This window comes from Ochotona princeps, chromosome 6, assembly GCF_030435755.1.
Source record: "Ochotona princeps isolate mOchPri1 chromosome 6, mOchPri1.hap1, whole genome shotgun sequence".
Taxonomy (NCBI): Eukaryota; Metazoa; Chordata; class Mammalia; order Lagomorpha; family Ochotonidae; genus Ochotona; species Ochotona princeps.
The window spans coordinates 19,280,645-19,295,275 of record NC_080837.1 but is presented as its reverse complement, the minus strand read 5'-3'; the positions used below and the strand labels follow the sequence as shown (position 1 = coordinate 19,295,275).

Genomic DNA, 14,631 nt, shown 5'->3' with positions numbered 1-14,631 from the left:
ACCACCTGATACCCCGAAAGTAACGCTTGACTTTTCCAAAGTTACCCCTATTCTTTCTCTTCTAGCAAGGAAACTTCCAGTTAGAAAACATTAACAGATAATCCAGGTTGCCTCTTTCCACCCAGAAGCTTCACTTTCTGAGAAAAGTGAAACCCCAAAGGCACTCCAGGAAATTCCATAAACATTACAAAGAGCTAGTTAATGGCAAATCCTGGAACTAGCAATTTCCTGTTTCTGTGGCTTTGCCAGTGATGCTTCCAGGTATCTGCACATTCCCTTCCTGTAGGAACTTCTGCTGATTGTTCAGAACTCAGCCCACACACTAGGCCGTTCAGAGAAGTTCCCCAGCATCCCTTCCCCTCCTTCTTTCCTCCTTCCCTCCACACACACTTTGTGCCACTACCATTGTGCTTAGCATACTGTTGAGATTTTGCCTTCCCTAATGGACCATGAGTCTTCTATGGGCAAGGCCTGGAAGCAACTCAACTGAATGAGAACAATTTGTAGAACCAATTGAGGATATGGGTAAAAATAAAAGTCCTGGATCCAGCACCTGGGTCTGCCTCTCCTGGTGACAGCCTGATTGCCTCATTCATGGCTTGTTCAATTCTAACACCAGGGGTAAAATCTTAGGCAAACATCAAGGCTCAATCAATATTTGACGAATCATATTATGTTGAGTTGAGGCTGATCTAATCCAATCCAGACCTTATGACTGTCAGGTGCTTTGAACCACTTATCTTTCCAAGTGCATAGTTTTATTTTTCTCATATCACACCAATGAGGCCAGCATGATTTCTGATGAGAAAGTGATGCTCAAAAACAGATGAGATACAGGCTCAGATTAAAGATCCTGTCATTCATGGTTTTTTTTTAAATTATTATTTCTTCCTTCATTTCTTGCTTTCCTCTCTCCCTTTCTCCCCTGCTCTCCCAGTTCCTTCCTCCCTCCATCCGTCCGTAGAGTACAGTGTAATACGCTGAGTCTATTGTGTGCCAGAAACTGTGTGGCTTGTATAGCTCTTGAAACCCAGATTATTATTCCTTAAACCATTATGTATTTTCCACTCTCTGGAATAAACCACATGGTTCGTAAGTATTAAAGGAAAGGAGAATGTTTTTGTCTTGGTTTAGTAATAAATGCTGTGTCTCTTAACTCGTCTCCTCCAGTACAAGGGTACCCTGAAAAGTTCATGGAAAATGGAGTTTATAGTTTAGTTTGGTGCAAAAACATTGGGATTCTTGCATTTTTTTTTAATTTTCAAAAAAAATTTAAAGGCTAACTGTATATACTTTTTTAATGTGGCAAGGGAGCAGTAGCTATTCTTGTTAAAGCCAGATTTTCTGGCATAGGCATGTCTGAGGTAGGGGAAGTCTCACATGGAATCATTTCCTTGTGGCTCATCAGGTGTGCAGATTCATGGGTAAGGGGTCTTCTCTAAAGTGGTCCACAACTGCATTGAGGCCTTAGTAGATTCAGTGTATTTCAAATTAAAGCTCAGTGAGGCTGACTTTCATGCTCCCCAAGACCCTTTGTGACATATTTAATCAATGAGTTAGCAACCCTAAAAGCATGATCTGGGGTTTGAGTGAACACAATGTAACTACTCCCTGTGTATGAGCAACACAAGTGTAGCTATCAACAGGATCTCCATTTAGGATGTTTTGCAAAACCATTAGTTTCCCAAGATCCATATTTTGTAGAAGAGGAAGGGAGATGCAGGGAAATGAAGTGTCTTACTCCATTAGGTGCTGCAGGTGATCATTCACTTGAACTCATAGCCACAGGCTAGATCCACAGGTGGAGGCCCAGAGTCTGTGACCACATTGTGAGAAAGTAAAAAACAATCCTTTATCAAAATTCTGATGTCTTCTTGTTTTGTGAAGTCCATTATCATCTTTTATTTAGTTTTAAGATTGTTATTTCAAGAAGCTATTCAATGATACTATTAATGTTTGCTAAATACTACATGTAATGGGTAGAAGTCATGTTCATTTTATGTATCTACCCTGACAGCTTTACAAAGGCAAGGATTTGGGAACAGGATCACCAAAAGAAAAAGCACATAATGAAGTCTTATGTACAGAAAAAAACAGAGACTCAAGCCTAGACCCATCTGGTTAATGTCCTGGATGTTTGGAATCACTTTCCTACAGTTTCTCCTTTAAACACATTTCTCCTGAACCAGTCTGCTCCCTCAAAGGCTCAATAAAAAGGAAATACAATCGTTCCAAGGACTTAATTAGAAATGTACAGACTATCGTGATTATCCTAGAAGTTAACATATTGAAGCATGAAATTCTAATAAACAAGAAATCTCTATTCATTGTAATGCTATGCCTTTTGTAAACACAATCTTTGTTCTCCCAGGACATCTTTAAATAGCTCATGGGGAATATGTGTCAAGATAAAACTGGACAAATGTCTACTTTTTGCAAAAAAAAGAAAAAAACTTAATAAAAGTTCCATTTCCCATGAACTTTTGGAAGTGCACTCATATTCATTTCTTTATTCATCTCATAATTAGTTCTCAAAAAAGGATTCAGGGTTATTTACATAACAAATATCCAGAGAACTTATCCTCTACTGGAACCCAACATAAAAATGGAAAATACAATGAACTAAGTAAAGAACTTGATTTACCTATGTCAATACTCATGATCCTGGCATAGAAAGGACAAAGTGTGAGGCCCAGCCAGGGTGGGGGAAGGGCAGCCCACAGGAGGACAGCAGATGGGAGCTGAGTATGGCTAATGCAGTTAGGACAAAGGACTACAATACCGACAAGCCCCTGCCTGGCCCAGAGTGATGTATGGACCTGACCAGGCCAGAGGGAACCTATCAACACTCATATTACCATACCAGGAAAAGTTTTTTCACTTGCTAGACCCTACCCCACTTTCTGTTTTGATCTGGGTATAAAAGCCCCGAATCATATCTGGCAGGTGCAACTTCCTTGGTCCTCCATCTTTGCTGGACCAGTGAATCCAGGAACACTACAAATAAAGTTTGCTCATTTAGTGTGGATTTTCTTAATTTGGACTGGACTTAGACATTGCACAAAGCATGAAGGTGATAAGGGTCTCTAGTGAGGGACTGGTGTAGTCCTATTCCTTCCAACACCAGAATCTCATAAAGTGTCCATTTCACATCCTGGCTACTCAATACTTCCCACTCATGTTCCTGGCAGGCAGTATATGATGGCCCAAGTGACTGGGTTCTTGCATCCATAAGGGAGACTTCAATAGAGTTACTGGCTCCTGCCTTCATCCTGGCTCAGTCCCAGTTGCTGTAGGTATCTGTGGAATGAATAAGTGAATGGAAGATCTTTGGTTCTCCCTCTCTGCTACTTGCCATTCAAAGGAATAAATTTTTTAAATTATTTTTTAAGAGTTTCTAATAGGAGAGCTTGGGATAGTGAGAATTCCTACTAGTGGTTCTTGGTCCACTAGCCTCACAAAGCCATGGAAGACTAGTCTGAGTACCCAGAGCTTTTGCACAGCACAGAAAGGCATGGAAAATTAGCATCAAGAAGAGTAAGATTACATATTAAAAAATGTTTGCAAATGAATGTTTAATGAAATCAGCAAAGTATAAAATAAGTATCCCTTAATAAACAACTGGATAAAGACAGGCATACAAGGGAATAGTAAACTTTAAGTGATGTATTGTATTGGGGATTTAGCCAAATGATTGTTCTCACTTACTTCCTTTTTTTTTTTTTTTTTTTTTTTGGTTACTGAAGCTTTTTTTTTTTTTAACAATTCATACTATGGTTCATCGTAAGTTTTGTGAAAACTTACAGAAATATATGCAATTCGATCAGATAAAAATAAAAAAACAAAGAAGCAGGTAAAGTGATTTGGCCAGAACAAAAATAAAAGCATGGAAGATATAATAATATTGGAAATGAGGTTAGAATAGAAAATATATGGTAAAGTTTCATAAGTGCCACAGCACTATGGAAGTAGCCCAGGAATCGGCAGTAGAAGAGTTAATTGAACTCTCCTTTAGAAATGTACTTCTTCCTGTATCCTTGAGGAAGTCACTGAACCTTTAAAATGTCTTGTTTTCATCAGTAAAATGGGAAGGATGATCAACCGTTTCTGAAGATAAAATAAGAAGTTACACTTGATTCACTTCCCAGATAGCAGAGCCAGGAAGCACACCCAGACGTTTAACAGGGGTGAGGGACTCACATGCCTGGGTCGGCCACTGCAGCTTTCCCAAATACATTTGCAGGAAGTCTGAAGAGTCTGAAGAGTTATCTACAGATATAAACAAATGACTACAAGAATCTTACCATTCCTTCTTAGAAAAAAAAAAGCTTTATTTAGTTAATTTTGATTTTCATTTAACATGACAAACTTTTAGCTGTAGTAATATTATATTGCCTATGATTCTTTCAAGTTCTCTTAAAAATTTTATTTATCCGAAAAGCAGAGTTACAAGAAGAGAGGGAGGGATGAACAGAGAGAAAGAAAGAGATCTCCTATCTGCTGGTCTACTCCCTCAAACAGCTGCGACTAGATTAGGCATAAGCCAGGAACCAGGAGCTTCATCCAGGTCTTCCATAAGGGTACAGGAGACCAGGCATTTGGACTGTCCTCCACTGCTTTCCCAGGCCATATGCAGGAAGAAAAATAAAAAGTGGAGGGCCTGCCATGGTAGCCTAGCAGCTAAAGTCGTTGCTTCGCACACACCGGGAACCCATGTCTGCTGGTTCTTTTTTTTATTATTATTGCATTTCATTTTATTTAATTAATTACATTGCATTATGTGATACATTTTTTATGCACTGGGATTCCTCCCGCCCCTCCCCACACCCTCCCCCCACGGCAGATTGCTCAACCCCGTTGCCTTTCCATAGTTCAACTTCAGTTGACATTCTTTCATTGGAGGTATTTACCAAGCATAAAGTCCAGCATCTTATTGTCCTGGTAAGTTCAATGGTTTCATGGTGAGACCATCTCTGGTCTGAAGGTAGAGCCGGCAGAGTATCATCCCAATCAATTAAAAGCCCCAACATAATATTTCCAACCATTTACAACATTGTGGCATTAATTGACATGGTATTGATTAACCAATATGTTAATAGGAAAATGCAGGTTCTCAACCACAACCTGTGACTTCTTCATAGACATTTCAATTTTGGTTTATATTCAACCGTGTTCTATACACCTTAAAATGGCTTAGATTGCTATTCAGCTGTCTCATGCCTATTTTAATTTTAGTATTTAGCAGTTTATAGCATTGAAGCACATTTTCACTGAACCTGGCTGTTTTTCTGTCTGCTGGTTCTATTCCTGGCAGCCCTGCCTCCCATCCAGCTCCCTGCTTGTGGTCTGAGGAAGAAGTTAAGCACAGTCCAAAGCCTTGGGATACTGGGAGACCCAGAAGAGGCTCCAGGCTCCTGGCTTCGGATCAGTGCAGCTCTGGCTGTTGCAGCCGCTTGGGGAGTGAATCAACGAATGGAATATCTTCCTCTCTGTTACTCCTCCTCTCTGTATATCTCACTTTTAAATGAAATTAAATAAAATCTTTTTTTAAAAGGTGGAGCAGCTAAGACATAAATGCCCAAATAGTATGCTAGCATTACAGGCAGCAGCTTTACTTGCTATGCCACAACACTGGACTCTAAGTTCTTACAGTACGAACAAGAAACTAGTTTTGCTTTTCATTGTTTCAAGCTTCATGTTTTTCATAAGCTGTTTTTTGAAAAGCTATTTCGAATATGAATATATACTTAATATGCTTTAGTAAATCAAGAAATTTTGAAAGTTTGGTGTGGAAAACTTTATCCAAAAAGTTATTTTAGTAATGATTACCAAGACACATTACATCCTGATGTGTAGCTTATACCTGCCTCTAATTCTCACATGATGGAGATAATCTTCAAACATGCAGTTACACATATTTAAAAGATAATGATGGTATAACTTATTTGGCCATGATCTTAAATGGACAAGATGGCACAGCTAGTTCACAAGACTCCAAAATTCACCACACTGCTTCTATCTTAAAGGAAGGTCACAGAAAAAGAGTATAAATACAAGTCTACAGAGCTGCAAGGGCTTTCAGGAGGAAGTGATGCTTTAACACATCCACAGAAGATGAATAGGTATGTAAAAGGCATATGTGATGTAAGGGAGCTATGTAAAAGTATACACATCAGGGCATATGATGATTTCAGAGAGTAAGGAAAGGATCAATTGTACTTTGTGGTATACACACACACACACACACACACAGAAAGAGGGAAAAACAGAAAGAGATCTTCCATCAGCTGGTTCACTCCCCAAAAGGCCACAATGGCTGGAGCTGAGCCAAGTTCAACCCAGGACCAAACCCAAAGGGTAGAACTCCATCCAGGTCTACCACGTCGGTGGCAGGAACCCAAGCACTAGGGCCAACTTTCTCTGTCTCCCAGGCACTTTAACAGAGCTATACTGGAAGCAGAACAGCTGGGACTGGGATGCCAGTCCCACAACAGGCAATTTAACCTGTGCCACAGCGCTAGCTCCAGGATAGAACTACTGCTGCTTCATTCAAGTTATGCTTCATTCATTCGGTATTATTTGAATTTCATTAAGTTAAATGACTCCTCTTGTAATGTTTCAACCATGGAGGCACCTTTGTACTATAAAAGTGTTTTATCATAACTTTATATTAGACCAAGTACTTGATATGGCTTATGGAACTAATGAACACACTGGTTAATGTATAACTGCCCATGCTCTTCTCATGGCTTATGTCAGCCATCATACTGGGCCCTAGATTATTTCCAGTTTTCCAGGGATCATGATGTGTGTATGTCTTCACAGTCACTTGCACAAAAGTCCTCTAGGAAGACTGGCATTGTGGTGTAACAGGTGAAGCTGTTGCCTGCACTGCTAGCAGCCTACATAGACGCTGGTTCAAGTCTGGCTGCTCTACTTCTGATCCAGCTCCTTGCAAATAAGCCTGAGAAGGCAGCAGAGTATGGCTCAAGATCTTGGATCTCTATATGCATGTGGGTGACCAGGAGGAAGCTGTGCCTCTTTGTTTCAGACTGGCCTAGTTCTAGCCATTGAGGCCACTTTTGGAGTGAAGGTATGAATGAAAGATTCACTCTGCCTCTTTGTCTCTATAATCATGCCTTTTAGGTAAATAAATAAATTTTAGAAAAGGAAGGAAGGAAGGACAGAGGAAAGAAAGAAAGAAAGAAAGAAAGAAAGAAAGAAAGAAAGAAAGAAAGGAAGGAAGGAAGGAAGGTAGGTCTCTAGGGTACCTCTTTAGTAACAGAACAGTTTGTAATAGGATATTTACATTTTCAATTTCAATGCGAAGCACTTCCTATTGCATCACATTCTCAACTACGTCATTATTATCATATGGATATGGACTCAAGGTTATCTCAGAGTCCCATGTTCTTTTTAAGATTTATTTTATTTTTATTGGAAAATCAGATACACAGAAAGAGAGAGGGGGAAGATTTTCCATTCATTGATTCACTCCCCAAGTGGCCACAATGGCTGGAGCTGAGCTGATCCAAATCCAGGAGCCAGGAGCCTCTTCTGGGTTTCCCTCACAGGTAAAGGGTCCCAAGACTTTGAGCCGTCCTCAACTGCTTTCCCAGGCTACAAACAGGACACTGTATCAGAAACAGGTGGCTAGGATTAGAACTGGCAGTCATATGGGATCCTAGTGCATCCAAGGCGAGGACTTTAGCTACTAGGCTACCATGCTGGGCCCTCCCATGTTGAACTCCTACCTGTACATAATGGTACTGACAGCAGGGCAGGGGTCATTAGAGACACTCAGATGGTGAGTCCTCAAGAACAGGATTAGAACTTCTGTGAAAGAGTCCCCCAAAAGCTCTTATGCCCTTCTGCCATGTGGGGACAGAGCATAAGTGGACCCTTACAAACACTGAAGCTGCCAGAGCTTTGACTGTGGACTTCCCAGGCTCCACAACTGTGAGAAACAGATGGCTGCTGCTTAAGCCACCCATCCACAGGACTGCTATTACAGTAGCCTGAATGAACTAAGACACAGATGTTTAAATATTGTTTATATGGTATATGGGCTAAATTGTGTCTTCCCCCGCCCCTTAAATTCAGAGGATGAAGACCTAATCCACAACACCTCATCATTTGACTGTATTTGGAAATATGGTCCTCAGAGAGGTGATAGAGATTCAGGGGATGCAGGAATCCCATAGGACCAATGCGCTTATCACAGGGGATTAGGACACCTAAAGGTAAAGACACGGAGAGGAAAGGCCATCTACACGTCAAGGAGAGAGGCTTATGGAAGAACCCAGTCCTGCCCACACACTGATCTTGAATTTCTAGCCTCTAGGACTGTGTAGAAGTTAATCTCTGTTGTTTATGCCACCCAATCTGTGATACAGTAAATAAAAATAGTGAATTTACACTTAATTTCCACTTCCTGTTCACAATTGAGAAATTCTGCAAAGATAATTATTAAGACATCTTCTAATATTTCTTTAAGTGTTTTTCTTTTTAAACTTGTATTATTTTTTTTAAAGGTAGGGGCAAGGGCCCGGCGGCGTGGCCTAGCGGCTAAAGTCCTCGCCTTGAACGCCCCAGGATCCCATATGGGCACCAGTTCTAATCCCAGCAGCTGCACTTCCCATCCAGCTCCCTGCTTGTGGCCTGGGAAAGCAGTGGAGGACAGCCCAAGGCTTTGGGACCCTGCACCCGCATGGGAGACCCAGAACAGGTTCCTAGTTCCCGGCTTCGGATCGGCGTGTACCGGACCGTTGCGGCTCACTTGGGGAGTGAATCATCGGATGGAAGATCTTCCCCTCTGTCTCTCCTCTTCTCTGTATATCTGACTTTGTAATAAAAAAAATTTTTTTTTAATCTAAAAAAAAAAAAAAAAAGTAGGGGCAAAAGTTCCATCTGCTAGTTCACTCCTTAAATGTCCAGGAATCAGGAACTCAATCTCATTCTCCCACAGATCTCTCACAGCAAGCCCATATTCACGCTCCTTTCCACCAGTATTCTTAAGATCCCTTACTATGATGGTCAACTTAAAGAACATATTTCCTCCCTATCACTTCAAATTTATCTCTGCCTTCCCCCATTACAATGGATCTGCCCCATTCCTTATTTGTATACCTTTGTTTTCTTCCCAAATAAATGAAAATGGATATTAAGTGTAATAAAGACCTAGCTCCAAAGACCTCTAAAAATAGAGTATGAAGCAATCAATAAGATCTTACAGGATTAAATCAATGCATAAGTTGTTTCCTGATAAGAAATATTAACTGGCCCAACCTACGTAAAAATCAGCTCTAACAGAGCACCTGCTTCAGTTTGCTGCAGGTGGGGGATGGGTATGATATTCCAGTGGATCCAGCACAACTCTAAAAATATAGGTATTGAAAGGTCTCCCTGTGGTAGGGGCTTTCTGGGAACATGGGGTGAGGAGAACTTTCCAAAAACAAAGAGGGAAAAAAGAAAAAAAAAGGAACAAAGAAAGCAATGTGACCTAATCAGTGATAGCCTAATCAGTAACTATGGACACATGCAAAATCCTATAGCAACCCTATTGCAACCTGGTAGTACTAGAGCATCCAATCAGAATGTACTTTACCACATAAGAAGAACAAAGACACTAAAGCAGAAACCAGAAATAAATAAAGGTATATAAGGTAATGTCCTGCTTTTATTCAGGGCCCACCCTTAGGATGGGAATCTGCAGAGCCAGTGCCGGTACACATAAAGTGCTTCCTGTCCAAATTCTCTGGGTCTCACTTCTTTGTTTCAGTATCCCACTACATCTCTATACTACTGCTCTGCTATGCTATTGGTACCCTTGGACTTCTGTGCACCGTGAGATGTTTCAAGGCTAGTGTTTTCTTGAAGTGGTCAAATCATGGGGTATGGGCAGGCACAGAGCATTTGCTCCTGCATGACTGGCAGCTCTACAGGTCTGAGCATAGGTGAGATCCACATTTCTAGACCATGAGAGGCAGCCAGTCTTGACAACTGTACTTCCTGTATGGGTGAAGATTTAGTCTCTGGTCGAGCAGCAACCCTGAACTCTGATCTAGCAGAATCCCTGGGCACTGGGTAAGTGGCCAACACAGGCCACCCTCCTACCCTCATGGCCTGGCCATTCCTCACAGCAGGCCCATGTGACCCTCTTGAGCAGTGACAGAGCTCCAGATAGCCAGATCCTTGGAGGCACTGTTCTTCCTCCTCACTCTCATGCACAATTTCTTCAGGCTTTTTATGAGGTAGAAACCTATCTAATTAGCAATTGCATAGCAGAATTCCAAGATTTAACATCAAGCAAGGATGAGAGAAAATCCCACCATTAGCTTTTCTTCCAAGTCCAAACAACTAGTTTTTCAAAGTCAGTTCCTTACTACAACAAAGTCATAGAGGCTTTGTCATCACACATCCCTCTTCTTCCCAAAGAAGAGCTAAAGATAACTATGTAAAAGTCAACACTAGAAGGAAAGGTGAAAAAATGAGAAAGAAAAGGTCCCTACTTCAGACATAAGTGAAAGGTAGTCTTCAGGAAGATTTCTGACAAGCCTTAAGAAAGCCAACTCCCAGCAGAATGAATGTCTTAAAGGAGGCAAACAAACAAACAAATAAACATTTATTCCTTCTCCCAAAAAAAAGGAAATCATGCAATTCCCATCCCTACCCTGAAACCATAGGCTCCATTCCTAATGGCAACAGAGACAGTTCCTTTCTTATTTGTTCAGGAAGCCAAAGACTGTAGTAGCTAGACCTAACAGCTGAGCTGAGCTAGATGTATGGGCCCACGATGTTAGCCCAAGCATTGAAGCAATTGGTCCATGGGAAAATGGCAACAAAATGACTTTTTAATAAAAGTAATTATTTTTTATTTAATCATTTACTCTGAGATCATGTCTTCCCCACATCTTTTTTTTATCTTCTTAGATTTTTTTTAAAAATATTTATTTTTCATGGTTCAGTTCTATAGGCTCAGGGATTTCCCCTTCCTTCACCACATTTTTCTACGGAACAAATGTCTCCAGTCCCTAACATTGTTTGTTTCCCAAAACTAATCTGGGCACAGTATAAACCCTGCCCTTAGGTGGCAGAATTCCCTGAGATGGCATTCCCTTCATTCACATCCACAGGGATATGCAGACTTCTAGGACCACATGTGCTCTACCGGGGGCTTCTTCCACAGAGGACAAAGGACTCTGGCCAACCCCAAAGCTTCACCCAAAAGTCACCCTCTCAACTCTGTGCAAATGAATTCAACTGTTACCTGGAACAGGAATCTTCACCTGTTACCCATACACGAGGCACACAAATATGTTTCATTCCATTTCCTTTCCGTCACTTTATATTTAGATCATTTATAATTATAGTCTTACTATCCTGTTACAGCTGTCTTAAAGACAACCTTCTAGGGATTGCTTGCATGGGTACTTACTTCTAGACAGTCTGGAAATTTTCTTGGGCCATTCCAGGGCAGCCAGCTGGTGAGAACTGAAGGCATCTGTAATAGGACATAAATGAGATGACAAATGACCTAGCTTTGACATGATTTGGTTGTCCTGTGTTTACAGGGAATTCAGTACAAAACATGGCAGCAACCTCATTTTTTGTGTCACATGAAGTAAGAATTTTCATACGGACAACTCTGGTTTACAAAGTAAGATTTATTTAGGAAGGGGGTAAGGAGGGCCACTGCCATAGTGACAGGAGGAAAGACCTGAGGAGATGGTGAAAGTGATGTCTTTCATGTACCATCTCAGAGAGGAGGACAAAGGCAAGAAAGGAAAAAAAAAAGCCGGGGGGGGGGGGGGTGGGACTCGTTCACCTTGGGCAACAGTGCCTAGCACTTCGCTCAGGACAGAATGGACATCATAAAGGTGTGTCTGGTGGCTTCCTCCTCCCAGCCTGAGCAGCTGAAATCTCAAGCACCACCTCCCTGACAGGAACTCAGAAATACGGGTTGCTTCAGGCTATCTCTTCACTTTTGTCAACCACTCTGAGAGACAGGAATTGCTTTGTTGATCCTGTCTCTTGTTCTCCCTCAAAGGGCAAGGGGATGAAGCTAGGAAGAACATGTTCCTGAAAGGGGAGATGCACAGTTTTATATTTTACTAAGGTAACTTCACCAGGGACCAGGAACCCTAATATCCCATCTGACTCCTCACACTAGGAAAACCTGACCCAGGAAAGAAATTCTGTAAACCAATAAATAGCTGTCTTGTTTGCTCCTGGAAATTCTTCCATATCAATTCACTCCAGATCAATAGTCTGCTTCTATGAACAAAAAGCTTATCAGACAACACTTTATTTAGCAGTTTTGCTTCCAGACATTTACTTCACCATACCCACCGATCCTAAATCAATATGTTATGAACTCTGCTCAAGCCTATCAATTCTCCACATTACGATCTGGGAATGGTTGAAAACCGCCCAAAGCCTAAAGCGCTGGGACACTGCACCTGTGTAGGAGACCTGGAAAAAGTTCTTGGCTCCTGGCTTCAGACTGGCTTGGCTCCGGCCATTGCAGCCACTTGGGGAGTGAACCAGCCAATGGAAGATCTTTCTGTCTCTCCTTTCTGTAAATGTGACATCCAGTATAAGTAAATAAATATTTTAAAATAAATATTAAAAAAAAAAAAAAAGACCTGGGAGGTACCCCACTAAGACACTTGCTAAATAGGGTACTCTCCTCAGGCAGTCAATTCAAAGAACCTCAGGGCTTTTGTCGTTATTGTTATTATCAACAACAGATTGTCCAGTGACATTTCTAATTAATCCTGAGAAGCTCAGCTTTCTGAGGGAAAATGAAAACAAAAAACCTGTTGACTGCCTGCCCCAGCCTGAGGTGGGTAGTCTTGGCCTGGCTGAATACCACAGCACTGGAGTCTCCCGCTGGCTCCTGACTGGAGGCAGGACTGTGTGCTCGGCAGACGCCAGGCCAAGCCACGTCATCCTCCGCGGATGGTGAAAAAGAAAAGTTAGTGAATCACCAACTCACTTTTCTCCAAGAATCCTCGCCCGCCCCCACCACGCCCGCGAGTTCTCTGTGAGCTGAGCTCAGCCCAGCCCAGCGGCTTCTCTCTCCTCACACGGGGACCGCGCAGCTTCTCCTTCTGCAATTAACCACTAATGCCAAAAAAAAAAAGTACTTTTCTCTCGTGGTTGCCCCAAGTAGAAATCAAAACCGACCCTTTTCTAGGTTTCAGTCTTCTGTGGGTTCCACGTCGAAGCAGCGGCTCCCTGTGAGGGCTTTTCTAACTTCCGGCAGCGGCTTCAGGCGGGGTTTCCCCCACTTCCGGTAGTGACCCAGACCGCCCAGTCAGCGTTTCCCTGGCTCCTGGCAACTGCTCCAGGATTCCCAGCAAGGTTTTCCAGCTTCCCAGCACTGGCTCCAAAGACTTCCCATAAAAGGTTCCCTTCTGGCTTTGGCATCTCCTCAGATGTAGAGGAGTTTCCAGCGGGGTGGGGGGGGAGATTCCCTCCGGGACACGTGATTTGCCAGCAGCTTACCATTACGAAGCGTCCGCCTTCCGCGGCTCTTTTCTACACCAACCGGCCGCATTCGTTCTTTTAGGAAATATTTAAGGAGATTCTCAAATAAGCCTGGTATTCTGTCAGCAGTGGGAATATATGAGGCACTGACACCTCCCCAGACACCTGCGAGTTCTGTCTGGCCGATGTGTCTCCTTTGAGACTTGGTTTACCAAACATGCGCTTGTCTTTGGGATGCAAATCTCTTTGTTCCTTGGCTCCCCATCAGACCCAAGAGCTCAGTATTAGGCCTTGAGCTTTCAAGACCAGGGCAAGTTCTATTCCAGTGCTTTTCACCGTACTTTCAATATCCTGGGGTGGGGGTGTGCTAAGGAAGCAGGTGTCTAGCAGGTAAAATCTTTATTTTAAAAAATGCAATCTGTGCAGTTTCTTTATCAAATGCCTTTTCTGTGAGCTTGTCTGTAGACTGCTTATAAATTTAATGGGACAGTGGACCTGGGGCCAGGAGAGTTGGCTTGTATGGTCCTGCCTGGCACCACCTGGCACCGCCAGCTTCTCAGCCACCCACTCAACTACTCCCTGGTGCCCTGGATACTGCTCACTGCCCCTCCCTGCCACCATCCCTGCTTGACAGAAGGCTGAAGGACTCAACAAGGAAAGGGCTTTTTACTTACTCTCATGTACCTAATGCATCCAGAGAGGAGGCTGCAATGTCTTTAGTAGCAGTTCACTGTGGGTTGGGGCAGCAAATCCATGGGTAGAAGGAAATCCATATTTTGCACTGGACCCATTAGAAGGTAGCCAGCCAGTCCTGTGCTGAGACTCTGCTGTCACCCAGAGTTCTTATCTGAATTGCCTTCTCTCTCTTTGCTCATCGTCTCTGGGAGAAATGTTACATTCCCAGGGGTTCCTTTGACATGTCTGTGGACCCACCTCTGGATGCTGCCCTAATCAGCCTTCACTCTTACCTTATCAACCTGCCCTCCTGTTGCTTCCAGAAGGAGCCAAAATGCAAACCTTACCACATCATTCCCCCATTTCACAGCCTCTAGTGGCTCTCCATCTACTTCAGGATAAGGCCCAAATCCCTTTCCCTGGGGTACAAGAACCTCACAGATGGGCCTTCCTACCAGTGTC

At 42.5% G+C, this 14,631-nt stretch overlaps 1 long non-coding RNA gene across 2 annotated transcripts in view; it reads right to left on the bottom strand.

The window, feature by feature from the left end:
* Positions 1-13,334, bottom strand: part of LOC131480530 (uncharacterized) — a 100,323-nt gene extending 86,989 nt beyond the window's left edge. For both annotated transcript variants that reach the window (XR_009245592.1, XR_009245593.1), the window contains exons 1-2: positions 13,192-13,334; positions 11,438-11,503 (exon numbers count right to left, since the gene is read on the bottom strand). This is a non-coding gene — a long non-coding RNA (uncharacterized LOC131480530). The remainder of the gene's footprint in view (positions 1-11,437; positions 11,504-13,191) is intronic.
* Between the last annotated feature and the right edge of the window lie 1,297 nt (positions 13,335-14,631).